This window comes from Cololabis saira, chromosome 1, assembly GCF_033807715.1.
Source record: "Cololabis saira isolate AMF1-May2022 chromosome 1, fColSai1.1, whole genome shotgun sequence".
In the NCBI taxonomy this organism is placed as follows: Eukaryota; Metazoa; Chordata; class Actinopteri; order Beloniformes; family Belonidae; genus Cololabis; species Cololabis saira.
The window spans coordinates 31,795,438-31,817,881 of NC_084587.1; positions in this window are offsets into that span (position 1 = coordinate 31,795,438).

Below are 22,444 nucleotides of genomic sequence, written 5' to 3' on the forward strand. Positions count from 1 at the left end.
AACAACCGCTAACGGGACCGCTAACGGGATTGCTAACGGGACCGCTAACGGGGTCGCTAACTGGACCGCTAACGGGATCGCTAACTGGACCGCTAACGGGACCGCTAACGGGATCGCTAACAGGACCGCTAACAGAACCGCTAACGGGACCGCTAACACCAATAACACTACCATCCCATAATAAACACCTACCATCCCATAATAACACTAACATCCTATAAAAACACCTGCCATCCCATAATAACACTAACATCCTATAAAAACACCTGCCATCCCATAATAACACTAACATCCTATAAAAACACCTGACATCCCATAATAACACTAACATCCTATAAAAACACCTGTCATCCCATAATAACACTAACATCCTATAAAAACACCTGACATCCCATAATAACACTAACATCCTATAAAAACACCTGACATCCCATAATAACACCTATCGTGTGTGTGTGTGTGTGTGTGTGTGTGTGTGTGTGTGTGTGTGTGTGTGTGTGTGTGTGTGTGTGTGTGTGTGTGTGTGTGTGTGTGTTCATCTAAGGTTAAAAGGTCAGGGTTCAGATTTCTCCATTTTCCAGGTTATACTATGAAGTCTGTACTGAGTGAGTCATGTGACCAGTTCTGGGTCAGTCTAATCAGTCAACAGCTGAGCTCTGGTTGCTAGGGGCAACAAGAACCTGATACAGAGGGAGCGGGAATGACTCAGCTGGATTTTTGGTTGTGACAAACCTGAAATCACTCCACTTTGCGCTCAAACCGTAGCTCTTAGCAGAAAAACGAAAACATTTTGAGAAACAGAGAACCTACCAGATTATCTAAATGTTATTTTCATACAGATATTCCTTAAAATGTGTTAGTAACGGCAATTCGAAAACAAAAATGAGATTTTTTTTAAGAAAACTTCATTTAACATGGGAGTCAATGAAGAGAGAGACAGGAACTGGCGTGTCTGTTGGCTCCCCCGTTAAAATTTTGTGCACACCACGCCTGTCAAAGTCACATTTTATAAATCACAACACCTATGTCTATATTCTGACCAAAAATTATCTGTCTACCTTTTACGGTTTGGCCGTGACCTCGAGTTACAAATAAGAAATCATGTTTTTTTTTCAGTGTAACTACACTCTAGCAAACTGACTCCCGTGCTCTAGATTTGAAAAAAAGTGATTTCCAGTCCTCGCTTGAGGGCTCATATCTTGAAAAGTGTACATTTTAGGAAAAAACTGTTTCGGGTTTGGAGAGAGAAGAGAAGTTTTCCTCCGTTTTGAAGTTTGAATGACGTTTCTACGTGCAAGTATGAGAAAGATACGTGACTCAGAAAAAAGGTGAATTTTGTCTTTTTTCTCGACATTTTCCCATCCGCTTTGAATGGCGCCATAGGAATACATAGGGAAAATGAGCTCCCCATTAGTTTGGAAATTTGGAAATGTTTTTGCACTTCGTGCAAAAACTATTCGTGCCATCGTTCTGAAAATCCACAGGACTGTAGTTAAATTCAGGGCCTACAACTTTCTAAATCGGTTCATAATTTTTCGAGTAACGGTGTGCGAGTGGTGAGGCCCCAAAGTTCACGCAATGCGTTCCGGATGGGGCAAAAAGCGCACGTTTGTGCACGTTGCGCAAAAACGTGCACGCCAATCGCTAATAAAAGTCATACCCATCGATTCCCGATTAAGGCGCACGTTTCTACGTTTTTACTTTTCGCGTTTTCTCAAAGCTGTAGGAGGAGTAGCCGGACAAAGTTTTTACGGAAGAATATATAATAAACTAGACAAAATTCCCGGGAAATTTTGAAGTGCCACGGACTACTGCCGGATGATCGCGGGGCTTATTTGCACCCATGAAGGTCAAGGACTCGATACAGATTCCAATGACACCACCCATGACTCTCTATGTCAAACCATTCAAAAGTTATTACAGAAAATATAGAACCGCTAACTGAACCGCTAACGGGATCGCTAACGGGATCGCTAACGGGACCGCTAACGGGACCGCTAACCGAGCCGCTAACGGGATCGCTAACCGAGCCGCTAACAACCGCTAACGGAACCGCTAACGGGACCGCTAACGGAACCGCTAACGGGACCGCTAACGGGACCGCTAACGGGACCGCTAACGGGATCGCTAACGGGATCGCTAACGGGATCGCTAACGGGACCGCTAACCGAGCCGCTAACGGGATTGCTAACCGAGCCGCTAATGGGATCGCTAACGGGACCGCTAACAACCGCTAACGGAACCGCTAACAGTACCGCTAACAGAACCGCTAACAGAACCGCTAACGGGACCGCTAACGGGATCGCTAACAACCGCTAGCGGAACCGCTAACGGGACCGCTAACGGGGTCGCTAACTGGACCGCTAACGGGATCGCTAACTGGACCGCTAACGGGACCGCTAACGGGATCGCTAACGGAACCGCTAACGGGATCGCTAACGGAATCGCTAACTGAACCGCTAACGGGACCGCTAACGGGATCGCTAACAACCGCTAGCGGAACCGCTAACGGGACCGCTAACGGGGTCGCTAACTGGACCGCTAACGGGACCGCTAACGGGACCGCTAACGGGACCGCTAACGGGACCGCTAACGGGATCGCTAACGGAATCGCTAACTGAACCGCTAACGGGACCGCTAACCGAGCCGCTAACGGGATCGCTAACGGGATCGCTAACAACCGCTAACGGGACCGCTAACGGGATTGCTAACGGGACCGCTAACGGGGTCGCTAACTGGACCGCTAACGGGATCGCTAACTGGACCGCTAACGGGACCGCTAACGGGATCGCTAACAGGACCGCTAACAGAACCGCTAACGGGACCGCTAACACCAATAACACTACCATCCCATAATAAACACCTACCATCCCATAATAACACTAACATCCCATAATAACACTAACATCCTATAAAAACACCTGCCATCCCATAATAACACTAACATCCTATAAAAACACCTGCCATCCCATAATAACACTAACATCCTATAAAAACACCTGACATCCCATAATAACACTAACATCCTATAAAAACACCTGACATCCCATAATAACACTAACATCCTATAAAAACACCTGTCATCCCATAATAACACTAACATCCTATAAAAACACCTGACATCCCATAATAACACTAACATCCTATAAAAACACCTGACATCCCATAATAACACCTATCGTGTGTGTGTGTGTGTGTGTGTGTGTGTGTGTGTGTGTGTGTGTGTGTGTGTGTGTGTGTGTGTGTGTGTGTGTGTGTGTGTGTGTGTGTGTTTGTTCATCTAAGGTTAAAAGGTCAGGGTTCAGATTTCTCCATTTTCCAGGTTATACTATGAAGTCTGTACTGAGTGAGTCATGTGACCAGTTCTGGGTCAGTCTAATCAGTCAACAGCTGAGCTCTGGTTGCTAGGGGCAACAAGAACCTGATACAGAGGGAGCGGGAATGACTCAGCTGGATTTTTGGTTGTGACAAACCTGAAATCACTCCACTTTGCGCTCAAACCGTAGCTCTTAGCAGAAAAACGAAAACATTTTGAGAAACAGAGAACCTACCAGATTATCTAAATGTTATTTTCATACAGATATTCCTTAAAATGTGTTAGTAACGGCAATTCGAAAACAAAAATGAGATTTTTTTTAAGAAAACTTCATTTAACATGGGAGTCAATGAAGAGAGAGACAGGAACTGGCGTGTCTGTTGGCTCCCCCGTTAAAATTTTGTGCACACCACGCCTGTCAAAGTCACATTTTATAAATCACAACACCTATGTCTATATTCTGACCAAAAATTATCTGTCTACCTTTTACGGTTTGGCCGTGACCTCGAGTTACAAATAAGAAATCATGTTTTTTTTTCAGTGTAACTACACTCTAGCAAACTGACTCCCGTGCTCTAGATTTGAAAAAAAGTGATTTCCAGTCCTCGCTTGAGGGCTCATATCTTGAAAAGTGTACATTTTAGGAAAAAACTGTTTCGGGTTTGGAGAGAGAAGAGAAGTTTTCCTCCGTTTTGAAGTTTGAATGACGTTTCTACGTGCAAGTATGAGAAAGATACGTGACTCAGAAAAAAGGTGAATTTTGTCTTTTTTCTCGACATTTTCCCATCCGCTTTGAATGGCGCCATAGGAATACATAGGGAAAATGAGCTCCCCATTAGTTTGGAAATTTGGAAATGTTTTTGCACTTCGTGCAAAAACTATTCGTGCCATCGTTCTGAAAATCCACAGGACTGTAGTTAAATTCAGGGCCTACAACTTTCTAAATCGGTTCATAATTTTTCGAGTAACGGTGTGCGAGTGGTGAGGCCCCAAAGTTCACGCAATGCGTTCCGGATGGGGCAAAAAGCGCACGTTTGTGCACGTTGCGCAAAAACGTGCACGCCAATCGCTAATAAAAGTCATACCCATCGATTCCCGATTAAGGCGCACGTTTCTACGTTTTTACTTTTCGCGTTTTCTCAAAGCTGTAGGAGGAGTAGCCGGACAAAGTTTTTACGGAAGAATATATAATAAATAATAAATAAGCCTGAGCAATAGTATGAGTGCCTCGTGCTGCGCACGAGGCACTCCTCCTCCATTGAGCTTGCGCAGCTCAATGGAGGAGGCGTGCCACGTGGCGCAGCCGTGGCACTAATAATAAATAAGCCTGAGCAATAGTATGAGTGCCTCGTGCTGCGCACGAGGCACTCCTCCTCCATTGAGCTTGCGCAGCTCAATGGAGGAGGCGTGCCACGTGGCGCAGCCGTGGCACTAAATAATAAATAAGCCTGAGCAATAGTATGAGTGCCTCGTGCTGCGCACGAGGCACTCCTCCTCCATTGAGCTTGCGCAGCTCAATGGAGGAGGCGTGCCACGTGGCGCAGCCGTGGCACTAATAATAATAATAAGAAAAGGGAAACCTTTTCTGGGTACTAATTTACGCCTTCATTTTCATGTTTTTCCTCATTTTTTCGGCCGTGTTTTACTTTTTGGGGATTTTTTTTTTCCACATCAGTGCGGGGTCATGCTGTACACCCGCTGGTGCGCAGTGGGACTTTTGCGACTTTAGCATGCTAGCAGCATTGCCCTTTGGGCCATTCTGGACGATTGCAATATGGTCATGCCACTACTTGGCATGCCCATAATAAAAATTCCTGCAAATACAATAGGGCCTTCGCACTGCAAGTGCTCGGGCCCTAATAATAAAAATTCCTGCAAATACAATAGGGCCTTCGCACTGAAGGTGCTCGGGCCCTAATAATAATAATAAAAATTCCTGCAAATACAATAGGGCCTTCGCACTGCAAGTGCTCGGGCCCTAATAATAATAATAATAAAAATTCCTGCAAATACAATAGGGCCTTCGCTCTGAAGGTGCTCGGGCCCTAATAAAAATTCCTGCAAATACAATAGGGCCTTCGCACTGCAAGTGCTCGGGCCCTAATAATAATAATAATTAAAGCTGCAAGCAGCGATGAACGGGCCCTCGCACTCACGGCCGCCGCCCCCCATAAGCATATCAGAAATGACACCACCCACGACTTCCTATGTCAAACCATTCAAAAGTTATAGCAGAAAAAAGGGACAACCAATCACAAGAAGGGGCGGGGCTAATTCAGGCCAATGAAGGTCAAGGACTCCATACAGAGTCTGATGACACCACCCACGACTCTCCATGTCAAACCATTCAAAAGTTATAGCAGGAAATAGGGACAACCAATCAAAAGAAGGGGCGGGGCTAATTTTCACCAATTATGGTCAAGGACTCAATACCGAGTCCCATGACACCACCCATGACTCTTTATGTCAAACCATTCAAAAGTTATGGCAGAGAAAAGTTTTCCGGGGGGTGCTGTTGAGCCATTTTGCCACGCCCATTAATGCAAACCATGAAATATCAAATTTATCACCAGGCCTGGCTTGCATGCAAAATTTGGTGACTTTTGGAGAACTATCAAATATGGACCAATCAGATTAAGGGGGCACGCTTTTTGGCGTCTAGCATCGCCACGGTAACACTTTTGAAAGAGAAAAGTAATGCGCGTAGTCGCAAGATGGAGACGCACATTTTGAGGTATAAGTCACCTGGATGCACGTTACGGTTCGGGCCGTATTAATTGCCGAAGGAATGGCATTAATTGCGCCAAAATTACACAATTAATTCAAAATGGCCGACTTCCTGTTCAATTTCGGCCATGGCGCCAAGAGACTTTTCTTTAAGTTGCGACATGATACAGGTGTGTACCGATTTTCGTTCATGTACGTCAAACCGTATTATGGGGCTTGAGGCTCAAAGTTTTTTCCCTCTGAACCAATCAGATGAAGGGTGGGCGCACTTTTTGGTGTCTAGCGTTGCCGCGGTAACGCTTTTAAATGAGAAAAGTAATGTGCGTCGTTGCAGGACAGGGACACACATATTGATGTAGAAAAAAAAAAAATTGCTGACAAAAAAGTCTGGATACTGCGGGAATCGAACTCTGATCTCTGAGTCCAAAGAGGGGAACACTCTAGCTGAGCTAAGACTCAGCTTCTCATTTCTATTTGACCTAATGACTTAGGAGAAACCAACATATCGATATTTAGTAATGTAAGTCTGGAGCTGTTTTTTCTAATTTTTTTAAATATTTGTAAGTTATAAATATTAGTAAAACCCTACTATTTTAATTATTACTTTTTCTGTAACCATTCTGCCAAGGTTGTAACCGGGCTGAGCTGGGAATATTTCTGACGTCACCACATTACAGGGAGCTGATTGGTCGGGGGGCGGGGCCGTCATCACCCTACTCGCCACTGATTGGTCGGGGGGCGGGGCCGTCATCACCCTACTCGCCACCGATTGGTCGGGGGGCGGGGCCGGCAGACGTTTGAATCAGGAAGCGGGAGTCAGCGCGAGAGCGACTGGCGGCTCGTGGCGATTTTATTATAAAAAAGGGACAACCAATCAGAAGAAGGGGCGGGGCTAATTCAGGCCAAAGAAGCTCAAGGACTCATTGCAGAGTCCCTTGACACCACCTACGACTTCCTATGTCAAACCATTCAAAGTTTATAGCAGAAAAAAGGGACAACCAATCAGAAGAAGGGGCGGGGCTAATTCAGGCCAATGAAGGTCAAGGACTCCATACAGAATCTGATGACACCACCCACGACTCTCTATGTAAAACCATTCAAAAGTTATGGCAGAGAAAAGTATTCAAGGTGGCGCTGTTGAGCCGTTAGGCCACGCCCATTAATGCAAACCATGAAATATAAAATTTATCACCAGGCCTGGCTTGCATGCAAAATTTGGTGACTTTTGGAGAACTATCAAATATGGACCAATCACATGAAGGGGGGGCGCGCCTTTTGGCGTCTAGCGTCGCCACGGTAACACTTTTGAAAGAGAAAAGTAATGCGTGGTGTCGCAGGATGTAGACGCACATTTTGATGTATAACACACCTGGGTGCACGATACGGTTCGGGCTGAATTAACTCTCGAAGGAATGGCATAAATTTCGCCAAAATGACACAATTTATTCAAAATGGCCGACATCCTGTTCGGTTTTGGCCATGGCTCCAAGAGACTTTTCTTTAAGTTGTGCCATGATACAGGTGTGTAGCGATTTTCGTGCATGTACGTCAAACCGTATTGTGGGGCTTGAGGCACAAAGTTTTCCGGGGGGCGCTGTTCAGCCATTTTGCCACGCCCATTAATGCAAACCATGAAATATCAAATTTATCACCAGGCCTGGCTTGCATGCCAAATTTGGTGCCTTTTGGGGAACTATCAAATATGGACCAATCAGATGAAGGGGGGGTGCGCTTGTTGGCGTCTAGCGTCGCCACGGTAACACTTTCGAAAGAGAAAAGTAATGCGTGTAGTCGCAGGATAGAGACGCACATTTTGATGTATAACACATCTGGGTTCACGATACGGTTCGGGCTGAATTAACTCTCGAAGGAATGGCATATATTGCTCCAAAATTACGCAATTAATTCAGAATGTTCAAAATGGCCGACTTCCTGTTCGGTTTCGGCCATGGCGCCAAGAGACTTTTCTTTTAGTTGCGACATGATACAGGAGTGTACCAATTTTCGTTCATGTACGTCAAACCGTATTATGGGGCTTGAGGCGCAAAGTTTTTTCTGTCTGAACCAACCAGATGAAGGGTGGGCGCGCTTTTTGGCGTCTAGCGTCGCCACGGTAACGCTTTTGAAAGAGAAAAGTAATGCGTGTGGTCGCAGGAGGGAGACGCACATTTTGATGTATAATACACCTGGGTGCACGTTACGGTTCGGGCTGAATTAACTGCCGAAGGAATGGCATAAATTGCGCCAAAGTGACACGATTAATTCAAAATGGCCGACTTCCTGTTCGGTTTCGGGCATGACGGCAAGAGACTTTTCTTTAAGTTGTCCCATGATACAGGTGTGTACCGATTTTCGTGCATGTACGTCAAACCGTATTGTGGGGCTTGAGGCACAAAGTTTTCAAGGGGGCGCTGTTGAGCCATTTTGCCACGCCCATTAATGCAAACCATTAAATATCAAATTTTTCGCCAGGCCTGACTTGGGTGCAAAATTTGGTGACTTTTTGGGCATGTTAAGGGGGGCAAAAAGGCCATCACTTTGTCAGAAGAAAAATAATAATAATAATTAAAGCTGCAAGCAGCAATGAACGGGCCCTCGCACTCACGGCCACCGCCCCCCCATAAGCATATCAGAAATGACACCACCCACGACTTCCTTTGTCAAACCATTGAAAAGCTATAGCAGAAAAAAGGGACAATCAATCAGAAGAAGGGGCGGGGCTAATTCAGGCCAATGAAAGTCAAGGACTCCATACAGAATCTGATGACACCACCCACGACTCTCTATGTCAAACCATTCCAAAGTTATAGCAGAAAATCGGGACAACCAATCAGAAGAAGGGGCGGGGCTAATTAAGGCTAACGAAGCTTAAGGACTCATTACAGAGTCCCATGACACCACCCACGACTTCCTATGTCAAACCATTCAAAAGTTATAGCAGAAAATCGGGACAACCAATCAGAAGAAGGGGCGGGGCTAATTCAGGCCAATGAAGGTCAAGGGCTCCATAAAGAATCTGATGACACCACCCACGACTCTCTATGTCAAACCATTCAAAAGTTATGGCAGATAAAAGTATTCTAGGGGGCGCTGTTGAGCCGTTAGGCCACGCCCATTAATGCAAGGCATGAAATATCAAATTTATCACCAGGCCTGGCTTGCATGCAAAATTTGGTGACTTTTGGAGAACTATCAAATATGGACCAATCAGATGAAGGGGGGGGCGCGCCTTTTGGCGTCTAGCGTCGCCACGGTAACACTTTTGAAAGAGAAAAGTAATGCGCGTAGTCGCAGGATGGAGACGCACATTTTGATGTATAACACACTTGGGGACACGTTACAGTTCGGGCTGAATTAACTGCCGAATGAATGGCATAAATTTCGCCAAAATGACACGATTAATTCAAAATGGCCGACATCCTGTTCGGTTTCGGGCATGACCCCAAGAGACTTTTGTTTAAGTTGCGCCATGATACAGGTGTGTACCGATTTCCGTGCATGTACGTCTAACAGTATTGCGGGGCTTGAGGCACAAAGTTTTCAAGGGGGCGCTGTTGAGCCATTTTGCCACGCCAATTAATGCAAACCATTAAATACCAAATTTATCGCCAGGCCTGGCTTGGGTGCAAAATTTGGTGCCTTTTGGGGAACTATCAAATATGGACCAATCACATGAAGGGGGGGTGCGCTTGTTGGCGTCTAGCGTCGCCACGGTAACACTTTGGAAAGAGAAAAGTAATGCGTGTAGTCGCAGGATGGAGACGCACATTTTGATGTATAACACATCTGGGTTCACGATACGGTTCGGGCTGAATTAACTCTCGAAGGAATGGCATATATTGCTCCAAAATTAGGCGATTAATGCAGAATGTTCAAAATGGCCGACTTCCTGTTCGGTTTTGGCCATGGCGCCAAGAGACTTTTCTTTTAGTTGCGACATGATACAGGTGTGTACCGATTTTCGTTCATGTACGTCAAAGCGTATTATGGGGCTTGAGGCGCAAAGTTTTTTTTGTCTGAACCAATCAGATGAAGGGTGGGCACGCTTTTTGGCGTCTAGCGTCGCCACGGTAACGCTTTCGAAAGAGAAAAGTAATGCGTGGGGTCGGATGATGGAGACGCACATTTTGATGTATAACACACTTGGGGGAACGTTACAGTTCGGGCTGAATTAACTTTCGAAGGAATGGCATAAATTTCGCCAAAATGACACGACTAATTCAAAATGGCCGACATCCTGTTCGGTTTCGGGCATGACCCCAAGAGACTTTTGTTTAAGTTGTCCCATGATACAGGTGTGTACCGATTTTCGTCCATGTACGTCTAACAGTATCGTGGGGCTTGAGGCACAAAGTTTTCAAGGGGGCGCTGTTGAGCCATTTTGCCACGCCCATTAATGCAAACCTTTAAATATCAAATTTTTCGCCAGGCCTGACTAGGGTGCAAAATTTGGTGACTTTTTGGGCATGTTAAGGGGGGCAAAAAGGCCTTCCTTTTGTCAGGAAAATAATAATAATAATAATAATTAAAGCTGCAAGCAGCAATGAACGGGCCCTCGCACTCACGGCCACCGCCCCCCCTAGGCATATCAGAAACGACACCACCCACGACTTCCTATGTCAAACCATTCAAAAGTTATAGCAGAAAAAAGGAACAACCAATCAGAAGAAGGGGCGGGGCTAATTCAGGCTAATGAAGGTCAAGGACTCCATACAGAATCTGATGACACCAGCCACGACTCTCTATGTCAAACCATTCCAAAGTTATAGCAGAAAATCGGGACAACCAATCAGAAGAAGGGGCGGGGCTAATTAAGGCCAACGAAGCTTAAGGACTCATTACAGAGTCCCATGACACCACCCACGACCTCCTATGTCAAACCATTAAAAAGTTATAGCAGAAAAAAGGGACAACCAATCAGAAGAAGGGGCGGGGCTTATTCATGCCAATGAAGGTCAAGGACTCCATAAATAATCTGATGACACCACCCAGGACTCTATGTCAAACCATTCCAAAGTCATAGTAGAAAATCGGGACAACCAATAAGAAGAAGAGGCGGGGCTAATTAAGGCCAACTAAGCTTAAGGACTCAGTACAAATTCCCATGACACCACCCACGACTTCCTATGTCAAACCATTAAAAAGTTATAGCAGAAAAAAGGGACAACCAATCAGAAGAAGAGGCGGGGCTAATTCTGGCCAAATGAAGGTCAAGGACTCCATACATAATCTGATGACCCCACCCACGACTCTCTATGTTAAACCATTCCAAAGTTATAGCAGAAAATCGGGACAACCAATCAGAAGAAGGGGCGGGGCTAATTAAGGCCAACGAAGCTTAAGAACTCATTACAGAGTCCCATGACACCACCCACAACTTCCTATGTCAAACCATTCAAAAGTTATGGCAGAGAAAAGTATTCTAGGGGGCGCTGTTGAGCCGTTAGGCCACGCCCATTAATGCAAACCATGAAATATCAAATGTATCGCCAGGCCTGGCTTGCATGCAAAATTTGGTGACTATCAAATATGGACCAATCAGATGAAGGGGGGGCGCGCCTTTTGGCGTCTAGCGTCGCCATGGTAACACTTTTGAAAGAGAAAAGTAATGCGTGTAGTCGCAGGATGGAGACGCACATTTTGATGTATAACACTCCTGGGTGCACGTTACGGTTCGGGCCGTATTAATTGCCGAAGGAATGGCATAAATTTAGCCAAAATTACACAATTAATTCAAAATGGCCGACTTCCTGTTCGGTTTCGGCCATGGCTCCAAGAGACTTTTCTTTAAGTTGTGCCATGCTACACGTGTGTAGCGATTTTCGTGCATGTACGTCAAACCGTATCGTGGGGCTTGAGGCACAAAGTTTTCCGGGGGGCGCTGTTCAGCCATTTTTCCACGCCCATTAATGCAAACCATGAAATATCAAATTTATCGCCAGGCCCTGCTTGCATGCCAAATTTGGTGCCTTTTGGGGAACTATCAAATATGGACCAATCAGATGAAGGGGGGGCACGCTTGTTGGCGTCTAGCGTCGCCACGGTAACACTTTTGAAAGAGAAAAGTAATGCGCGTAGTCGCAGGATAGAGACGCACATTTTGATGTATAACACATCTGGGTTCATGATACGGTTCGGGCCGTATTAATTCTCGAAGGAATGGCATATATTGCTCCAAAATTACGTGATTCATTCAGAATGTTCAAAATGGCCGACTTCCTGTTCGGTTTCGGCCATGGTGCCAAGAGACTTTTCTGTAAGTTGCAACATGATACAGGTGTGTACCGACTTTCGTTCATGTACGTCAAACCGTATTATGGGGCTTGAGGCACAAAGTTTTTTCTGTCTGAACCAATCAGATGAAGGGTGGGCGCGCTTTTTGGCGTCTAGCGTCGCCACGGTAACGCTTTTGAGAGAGAAAAGTAATGCGTGGTGTCGGAGGATGGAGACGCACATTTTGATGTATAACACACCTGGGTGCTCGTTACGGTTCGGGCCGTATTAACTGCCGAAGGAATGGCATAAATTTCGCCAAAATGACACGACTAATTCAAAATGGCCGACATCCTGTTCGGTTTCGGGCATGACGCCAAGAGACTTTTCTTTAAGTTACGTCATGATACAGGCGTGTACCGATTTTCGTGCATGTACGTCAAACCGTATCGTGGGGCTTGAGGCACAAAGTTTTCAAGGGGGCGCTGTTGAGCCATTTTGCCACGCCCATTAATGCAAACCATTAAATATCAAATTTTTCGCCAGGCCTGGCTTGGGTGCAAAATTTGGTGACTTTTTGGGCACGTTTAGGGGGGCAAAAAGGCCCTCCTTTCGTCAGAAAAATAATAAGAATAATAATAATAAAAAAAAAAATACAAATAATTCCTACAGATACAATAGGGCCTTCGCACTGAAGGTGCTCGGGCCCTAATTAAAGCTGCAAGCAGCGATGAACGGGCCCTCGCACTCAGGGCCACCGCCCCCTATTAGCATATCAGAAATGACACCACCCACGACTTCCTATGTCAAACCATTAAAAAGTTATAGCAGAAAAAAGGGACAACCAATCAGAAGAAGGGGCGGGGCTAATTCAGGCCAATGAAGGTCAAGGACTCCATACAGAATCTGATGACACCACCCACGACTCTCTATGTCAAACCATTCCAAAGTTATAGCAGAAAATCGGGACAACCAATCAGAAGAAGGGGCGGGGCTAATTAAGGCCAACGAAGCTTAGGAACTCATTACAGAGTCCCATGACATCACCCACAACTTCCTATGTCAAACCATTCAAAAGTTATAGCAGAAAAAAGGGACAACCAATCAGAAGAAGGGGCGGGGCTAATTAAGGCCAACGAAGCTTAAGAACTCATTACAGAGTCCCATAATACCACCCACGACTTCCTATGTCAAACCATTCAAAAGTTATAGCAGAAAAAAGGGACAACCAATCAGAAGAAGGGGTGGGGCTAATTCAGGCCAATGAAGGTCAAGGACTCCATACAGAGTCCCATGACACCACCCACAACTTCCTATGTCAAACCATTCAAAAGTTATGGCAGAGAAAAGTATTCTAGGGGGCGCTGTTGAGCCGTTAGGCCATGCCCATTAATGCAAACTGTGAAATATCAAATTTATCGCCAAGTCTGTCTTGCATGCAAAATTTGGTGACTTTTGGAGAACTATCAAATATGGACCAATCAGATTTCAAAATGGCCGACTTCCTGTTCGGTTTCGGCCATGGCTCCAAGAGACTTTTCTTTAAGCTGTGCCATGATACAGGTGTATAGCGATTTTGGTGCATGTACGTCAAACCGTATTGTGGGGCTTGAGGCACAAAGTTTTCCGGGGGGCGCTGTTGAGCCATTTTGCCACGCCCATTAATGCAAACCATGAAATATCACATTTATCGCCAGTCCTGGCTTGCGTGCCAAATTTGGTGCCTTTTGGGGAACTATCAAATATGGACCAATCAGATGAAGGGGGGGTGCGCTTGTTGGCGTCTAGCGTCGCCACGGTAACACTTTTGAAAGAGAAAAGTAATGCGTGTAGTTGCAGGATGGAGACGCACATTTTGATGTATAACACATCTGGGTTCACGATACGGTTTGGGCCGTATTAATTCTCGAAGGAATGGCATATATTGCTCCAACATTACGCGATTAATTCAGAATGTTCAAAATGGCCGACTTCCTGTTCGGTTTCGGCCGTGGCGCCAAGAGACTTTTCTTTAAGTTGCGACATGATACAGGTGTGTAGCGATTTTAGTTCATGTACGTCAAACCGTATTGAGGGGCTTGAGGCGCGAAGTTTTTTCTGTCTGAACCAATCAGATGAAGGGTGGGCGCGCCTTTCGGCGTCTAGCGTCGCCACGGTAACGCTTTTGAAAGAGAAAAGTAATGCGTGGTGTCGGAGGATGGAGACGTACATTTTGATGTATAACACACCTGGGTGCACGTTACGGTTCGGGCCGTATTAACTGCCGAAGGAAGGCATAAATTTCGCCAAAATGACACGATTAATTCAAAATGGCCGACTTCCTGTTCGGTTTCTCGACATGACGCCCAGAGACTTTTCTTTAAGTTGGGCCATGATACAGGTGTGTACCGATTTTCGTGCATGTACGACAAACCGCATTGTGGGGCTTGAGGCACAAAGTTTTCCGGGGGGCGCTGTTGAGCCATTTTGCCACGCCCATTAATGTAAACCATTAAATATCAAATTTTTCGCCAGGCCTGACTTGCATGCAAAATTTGGTGACTTTTTGGGCATGTTTAGGGGGGCAAAAAGGCCTTCCTTTTGTCAGAAAAATAATACAAAGAATTCCTACAGATACAATAGGGCCTTCGCACTGAAGGTGCTCGGGCCCTAATAATAATAATAAAAATTCCTGCAAATACAATAGGGCCTTCGCACTGCAAGTGCTCGGGCCCTAATAATAATAATAATTAAAGCTGCAAGCAGCGATGAACGGGCCCTCGCACTCACGGCCACCGCCCCCATAAGCATATCAGAAATGACACCACCCACGACTTCCTATGTCAAACCATTCAAAAGTTATAGCAGAAAATCGGGACAACCAATCAGAAGAAGGGGCGGGGCTAATTCAGGCCAATGAAGGTCAAGGACTCCATACAGAATCTGATGATACCACCCACGACTCTCTATGTCAAACCATTCAAAAGTTATAGCAGAAAATCGGGACAACCAATCAGAAGAAGGGGCGGGGTTAATTTTCACCAATTATGGTCAAGGACTCTATACAGAGTCCCATGACACCACCCACGACTCTTTATGTCAAACCTTTCAAAAGTTATAGCAGGAAATAGGGACAACCAATCAGAAGAAGGGGCGGGGCTAATTCAGGCCAATGAAGGTCAAGGACTCAATACAGATTCCCATGACACCACCCACGACTCTTTATGTCAAACCTTTCAAAAGTTATGGCAGAGAAAAGTATTCTAGGGGGCGCTGTTGAGCCGTTAGGCCACGCCCATTAATGCAAACCATGAAACATCAGATTTATCGCCAGGCCTGCCTTGCATGCAAAATTTGGTGACTTTTGGGGAACTATCAAATATGGACCAATCAGATGAAGGGGGGCGCACTTTTTGGCGTCGAGTGTTGCCACGGTAACACTTCTGAATGAGAAAAGTAATGCGCGTCGTCGCAAGATTGAGACGCATATTTTGATGTTAAAAAAAACACAAAAATAGCTGACAATAAACTTTGCATTGTGCTGGGATCGAACCCGCGACCTCTCACATGAAAGACGGTGACGTTACCTCTGAGCCACGAATCAGCTTGGCCGTTTTCTGACTGACTGATTGAGGACACACCAACATAGCGATATAATCTGAGTCCCGAATTGTTTTTTCGTAATTTTTTAAATATTTGTAAGATATAAATGTTAGTAAAACACCACTATTTGTGCTTTTGTGAATAGCATGTTCCAGTCTTTACTTCCTAGACACACACACTGCATGGAAGGGAGCGTTTGATTTATTGTTCACATAACATTACTTTTATTTTTTCACAACCAAACCACGCACTTTATTTATGTCATTTGCACCGGGCAAGGACAAAAAATAAATGATTCCACCAAAATTGCAGAGATTTTTGTGGTTGGCTGACACATTAGCAGCATATTTCAAATATGTCAAACCATTCAAAAGTTATGGCAGAGAAAAGTTTTCTAGGGGGCGCTGTTGAGCCATTAGGCCACGCCCATTAAGACCAACATAGCGATAAAATGTCTGGAACTTTTTTTTCCTAATTTTTTAAATATTTGTAAGGTATAAATATTAGTAAAACACTACTATTTTTATTACTTTTTCTGTAACCATTTTATCGTGGTTCCAACCGGGCTGAGCACGGGTCTATTTCTGACGTCACCATATTACAGGCAGCTGATTGGTCGGGGAGCGGGGCCGTCACCTACTCGCCACTGATTGGTCGGGGGGCGGGGCCGTCATCACCCTACTCGCCACTGATTGGTCGGGGGGCGGGGCCGTCATCACCCTACTCGCCACTGATTGGTCGGGGGGCGGGGCCGGCAGACGTTTGAATCAGGAAGCGGGACTCTCTATGTCAAACCATTCCAAAGTTATAGCAGAAAATCGGGACAACCAATCAGAAGAAGGGGCGGGGCTAATTAAGCCCAACGAAGCTTAAGAACTCATTACAGAGTCCCATGACACCAACCACGACTTCCTATGTCAAACCATTCAAAAGTTATGGCAGATAAAAGTATTCTAGGGGGCGCTGTTGAGCCGTTAGGCCACGCCCATTAATGCAAACCATGAAATATCAAATTTATCACCAAGTCTGGCTTGCATGCAAAATTTGGTGACTTTTGGAGAACTATCAAATATGGACCAATCACATGAAGGGGGGGCGCGCCTTTTGGCGTCTAGCGTCGCCACGGTAACACTTTTGAAAGAGAAAAGTAATGCGTGGTGTCGCAGGATGTAGACGCACATTTTGATGTATAACACACCTGGGTGCACGTTACGGTTCGGGCTGAATTAACTGCCGAAGGAATGGCATAAATTTCACCAAAAGGACACAATTTATTAAAAATGGCCGACATCCTGTTCGGTTTCGGCCATGGCTCCAAGAGACTTTTCTTTAAGTTGTGCCATGATACAGGTGTGTAGCGATTTTCGTGCATGTACGTCAAACCGTATTGTGGGGCTTGAGGCACAAAGTTTTCCGGGGGGCGCTGTTGAGCCATTTTGCCACGCCCATTAATGCAAACCATGAAATATCAAATTTATCGCCAGGCCTGGCTTGCATGCCAAATTTGGTGCCTTTTGGGGAACTATCAAATATGGACCAATCAGATGAAGGGGGGGTGCGCTTGTTGGCGTCTAGCGTCGCCACGGTAACACTTTTCAAAGAGAAAAGTAATGCGTGTAGTCGCAGGATGGAGACGCACATTTTGATGTATAACACATCTGGGTTCGCGATACGGTTCGGGCTGAATTAATTCTCGAAGGAATGGCATATATTGCTCCAAAATTACGCGATTAATTCAGAATGTTCAAAATGGCCGACTTCCTGTTCGGTTTCGGCCATGGCGCCAAGAGACTTTTCTTTTAGTTGCGACATGATACAGGAGTGTACCGATTTTCGTTCAGGTACGTCAAACCGTATTATGGGGCTTGAGGCGCAAAGTTTTTTCTGTCTGAAGCAACGAGATGAAGGGTGGGCGCGCTTTTTGGCGTCTAGCGTCGCCACGGTAACGCTTTTGAAAGAGAAAAGTAATGCGTGTGGTCGCAGGAGGGAGACGCACATTTTGATGTATAACACACTTGGGGGCACGTTACGGTTCGGGCTGAATTAACTTTCGAAGGAATGGAATAAATTTCGCCCAAATGACATGACTAATTCAAAATGGCCGACATCCTGTTCGGTTTCGGGCATGACCCCAAGAGACTTTTGTTTAAGTTGTCCCATGATACAGGTGTGTACCGATTTTCGTGCAGGTACGTCAAACCGTATCGTGGGGCTTGAGGCACAAAGTTTTCAAGGGGGCGCTGTTGAGCCATTTTGCCACGCCCATTAATGCAAACCTTTAAATATCAAATTTTTCGCCAGGCCTGACTAGGGTGCAAAATTTGGTGACTTTTTGGGCATGTTAAGGGGGGCAAAAAGGCCTTCACTTTGTCAGGAAAATAATAATAATAATAATAATAATAATAATAAAAATTCCTGCAAATACAATAGGGCCTTCGCACTGAAGGTGCTCGGGCCCTAATAAAAATTCCTGCAAATACAATAGGGCCTTCGCACTGAAGGTGCTCGGGCCCTAATTAAAGCTGCAAGCAGCGATGAACGGGCCCTCGCACTCACGGCCACCGCCCCCCTTAAGCATATCAGAAACGACACCACCCACGACTTCCTATGTCAAACCATTCAGAAGTTATAGCAGAAAAAAGGGACAACCAATCAGAAGAAGGGGCGGGGCTAATTCAGGCCAATGAAGGTCAAGGACTCCATAAAGAATCTGATGACACCACCCACGACTCTCTATGTTAAACCATTCCAAAGTTATAGCAGAAAATCGGGACAACCAATCAGAAGAAGGGGCGGGGCTAATTAAGGCCAACGAAGCTTAAGGACTCATTACAGAGTCCCATGACACCACCCACAACTTCCTATGTCAAACCATTCAAAAGTTATGGCAGATAAAAGTATTCTAGGGGGCGCTGTTGAGCCGTTAGGCCACGCCCATTAATGCAAACCATGAAATATCAAATTTATCGCCAAGTCTGGCTTGCATGCAAAATTTGGTGACTTTTGGAGAACTATCAAATATGGACCAATCACATGAAGGGGGGGCGCGCCTTTTGGCGTTTAGCGTCGCCACGGTAACAGTTTTGAAAGAGAAAAGTAATGCGTGGTGTCGCAGGATGTAGACGCACATTTTGATGTATATCACACCTGGGTGCACGTTACGGTTCGGGCTGAATTAACTGCCGAAGGAATGGCATAAATTTCGCCAAAATGACACAATTTATTCAAAATGGCCGACATCCTGTTCGGTTTCGGCCATGGCTCCAAGAGACTTTTCTTTAAGTTGTGCCATGATACAGGTGTGTAGCGATTTTCGTGCATGTACGTCAAACCGTATTGTGGGGCTTGAGGCACAAAGTTTTCCGGGGGGCGCTGTTGAGCCATTTTGCCACGCCCATTAATGCAAACCATGAAATATCAAATTTATCGCCAGGCCTGGCTTGCATGCCAAATTTGGTGCCTTTTGGGGAACTATCAAATATGGACCTATCAGATGAAGGGGGGGTGCGCTTGTTGGCGTCTAGCGTCGCCACGGTAACACTTTTGAAAGAGAAAAGTAATGCGTGTAGTCGCAGGATGGAGACGCACATTTTGATGTATAACACACCTGGGTTCACGATACGGTTCGGGCTGAATTAACTCTCAAAGGAATGGCATAAATTGCGCCAAAGTGACACGATTAATTCAAAATGGCCGACTTCCTGTTCGGTTTCGGGCATGACGCCAAGAGGCTTTTCTTTAAGTTGTCCCATGATACAGGTGTGTACCGATTTTCGTGCATGTACGTCAAACCGTATCGTGGGGCTTGAGGCACAAAGTTTTCAAGGGGGCGCTGTTGAGCCATTTTACCACGCCCATTAATGCAAACCATTAAATATCAAATTTTTCGCCAGGCCTGACTTGGGTGCAAAATTTGGTGACTTTTTGGGCATGTTAAGGGGGGCAAAAAGGCCATCACTTTGTCAGAAGAAAAAAAAAAATAATAATTAAAGCTGCAAGCAGCGATGAACGGGCCCTCGCACTCACGGCCACCGCCCCCCATAAGCATATCAGAAAAGACACCACCCACGACTCTCTATGTCAAACCATTCAAAAGTTATAGCAGAAAAAAGGGACAACCAATCAGAAGAAGGGGCGGGGCTAATTCTGGCCAATGAAGGTCAAGGACTCCATACAGAGTCCCATGACACCACCCACAACTTCCTATGTCAAACCATTCAAAAGTTATGGCAGATAAAAGTATTCTAGGGGGCGCTGTTGAGCCGTTAGCCACGCCCATTAATGCAAACCATGAAATATCAAATTTATCGCCAAGTCTGCCTTGCATGCAAAATTTGGTGACTTTTGGAGAACTATCAAATATGGACCAATCACATGAAGGGGGGGCACGTCTTTTGGCGTCTAGCGTCGCCACGGTAACACTTTTGAAAGAGAAAAGTAATGCGTGTTGTCGCAGGATGGAGACGCACATTTTGATGTATAACACACCTGGGTGTACATTACGGTTCGGGCTGAATTAACTGCCGAAGGAATGGCATAAATTTCGCCAAAATGACACAATTTATTCAAAATGGCCGAAATCCTGTTCGGTTTCGGCCATGGCTCCAAGAGACTTTTCTTTAAGTTGTGCCATGATACAGGTGTGTAGCGATTTTCGTGCATGTACGTCAAACCGTATTGTGGGGCTTGAGGCACAAAGTTTTCAAGGGGGCGCTGTTGAGCCATTTTGCCACCACATTAATGCAAACCATGAAATATCAAATTTATCGCCAGGCCTGGCTTGCATGCCAAATTTGGTGCCTTTTGGGGAACTATCAAATATGGACCAATCAGATGAAGGGGGGGTGCGCTTGTTGGCTTCTAGCGTCGCCACGGTAACACTTTTGAAAGAGAAAAGTAATGCGTGTAGTCGCAGGATGGAGACGCACATTTTGATGTATAACACATCTGGGTTCACAATACGGTTCGGGCTGAATTAACTCTCGAAGGAATGGCATATATTGCTCCAAAATTACGCAATTAATTCAGAATGTTCAAAATGGCCGACTTCCTGTTTGGTTTCGGCCATGGCGCCAAGAGACTTTTCTTTTAGTTGCAACATGATACAGGTGTGTACCGATTTTCGTTCATGTACATCAAACCGTATTATGGGGCTTGAGGCGCAAAGTTTTTTCTGTCTGAACCAACCAGATGAAGGGTGGGCGCGCTTTTTGGCGTCTAGCGTCGCCACAGTAACGCTTTTGAAAGAAAAAAGTAATGCGTGTGGTCGCAGGATGGAGACGCACATTTTGATGTATAACACACCTGGGTGCACGTTACGGTTCGGGCTGAATTAACTGCCGAAGGAATGGCATAAATTGCGCCAAAGTGACACGATTAATTCAAAATGGCCGACTTCCTGTTCGGTTTCGGGCATGACGGCAAGAGACTTTTCTTTAAGTTGTCCCATGATACAGGTGTGTACCGATTTTCGTGCATGTACGTCAAACCGTATCGTGGGGCTTGAGGCACAAAGTTTTCAAGGGGGCGCTGTTGAGCCATTTTGCCACGCCCATTAATGCAAACCATTAAATATCAAATTTTTCGCCAGGCCTGGCTTGGGTGCAAAATTTGGTGACTTTTTGGGCACGTTTAGGGGGGCAAAAAGGCCTTCCTTTTGTCAGGAAAATAATAATAATAAAAATTCCTGCAAATACAATAGGGCCTTCGCACTGCAAGTGCTCGGGCCCTAATTAAAGCTGCAAGCAGCGATGAACGGGCCCTCGCACTCACGTCCACCGCCCCCCATAAGCATATCAGAAATGACACCACCCACGACTCTCTATGTCAAACCATTCAAAAGTTATAGCAGAAAAAAGGAACCACCAATCAGAAGAAGGGGCAGGGCTAATTCAGGCCAATGAAGGTCAGGGACTCCATACAGAGTCTGATGACACCACCCACGACTCTCTATGTCAAAGCATTCAAAAGTTATGGCAGAAAATCGGGACAACCAATCAGAAGAAGGGGCGGGGCTAATTCAGGCCAATGAAGGTCAAGGACTCAATACCGAGTCCCATGACACCACCCACGACTCTTTATGTCAAACCATTCAAAAGTTATGGCAGAGAAAAGTATTCTAGGGGGCGCTGTTGAGCCGTTAGGCAACGCCCATTAATGCAAACCATGAAATATCAAATGTATCACCAGGCCTGGCTTGAATGCAAAATCTGGTGACTTTGGTGACAAAAATTGCTCACAAAAAATTCAGAATTCAGCCAGGCTCGAACTCTCAACCTCAGGAATCAAAGACCGCAATGATCTGGCTGAGCTACATGTCAGCTTAGATACTGCTGTGACTTACTAGGTTATGAGAGACCAAAATAGCGATAAAATATCTGGAACCATTTTTTCCTAATTTTTAAAATATTTGTAAGGTATAAATATTAGTAAAACACTATATTTTATATTATTACTTTTTCTGTAACCATTCTACCGAGGTTCTAACCGGGCTGAGCACGGGACTATTTCTGACGTAACCACATTACAACAGCTGATTGGTCGGGGGGCGGGGCCGTCATCACCCTACTCGCCACTGATTGGTCGGGGGGCGGGGCCAGCAGACGT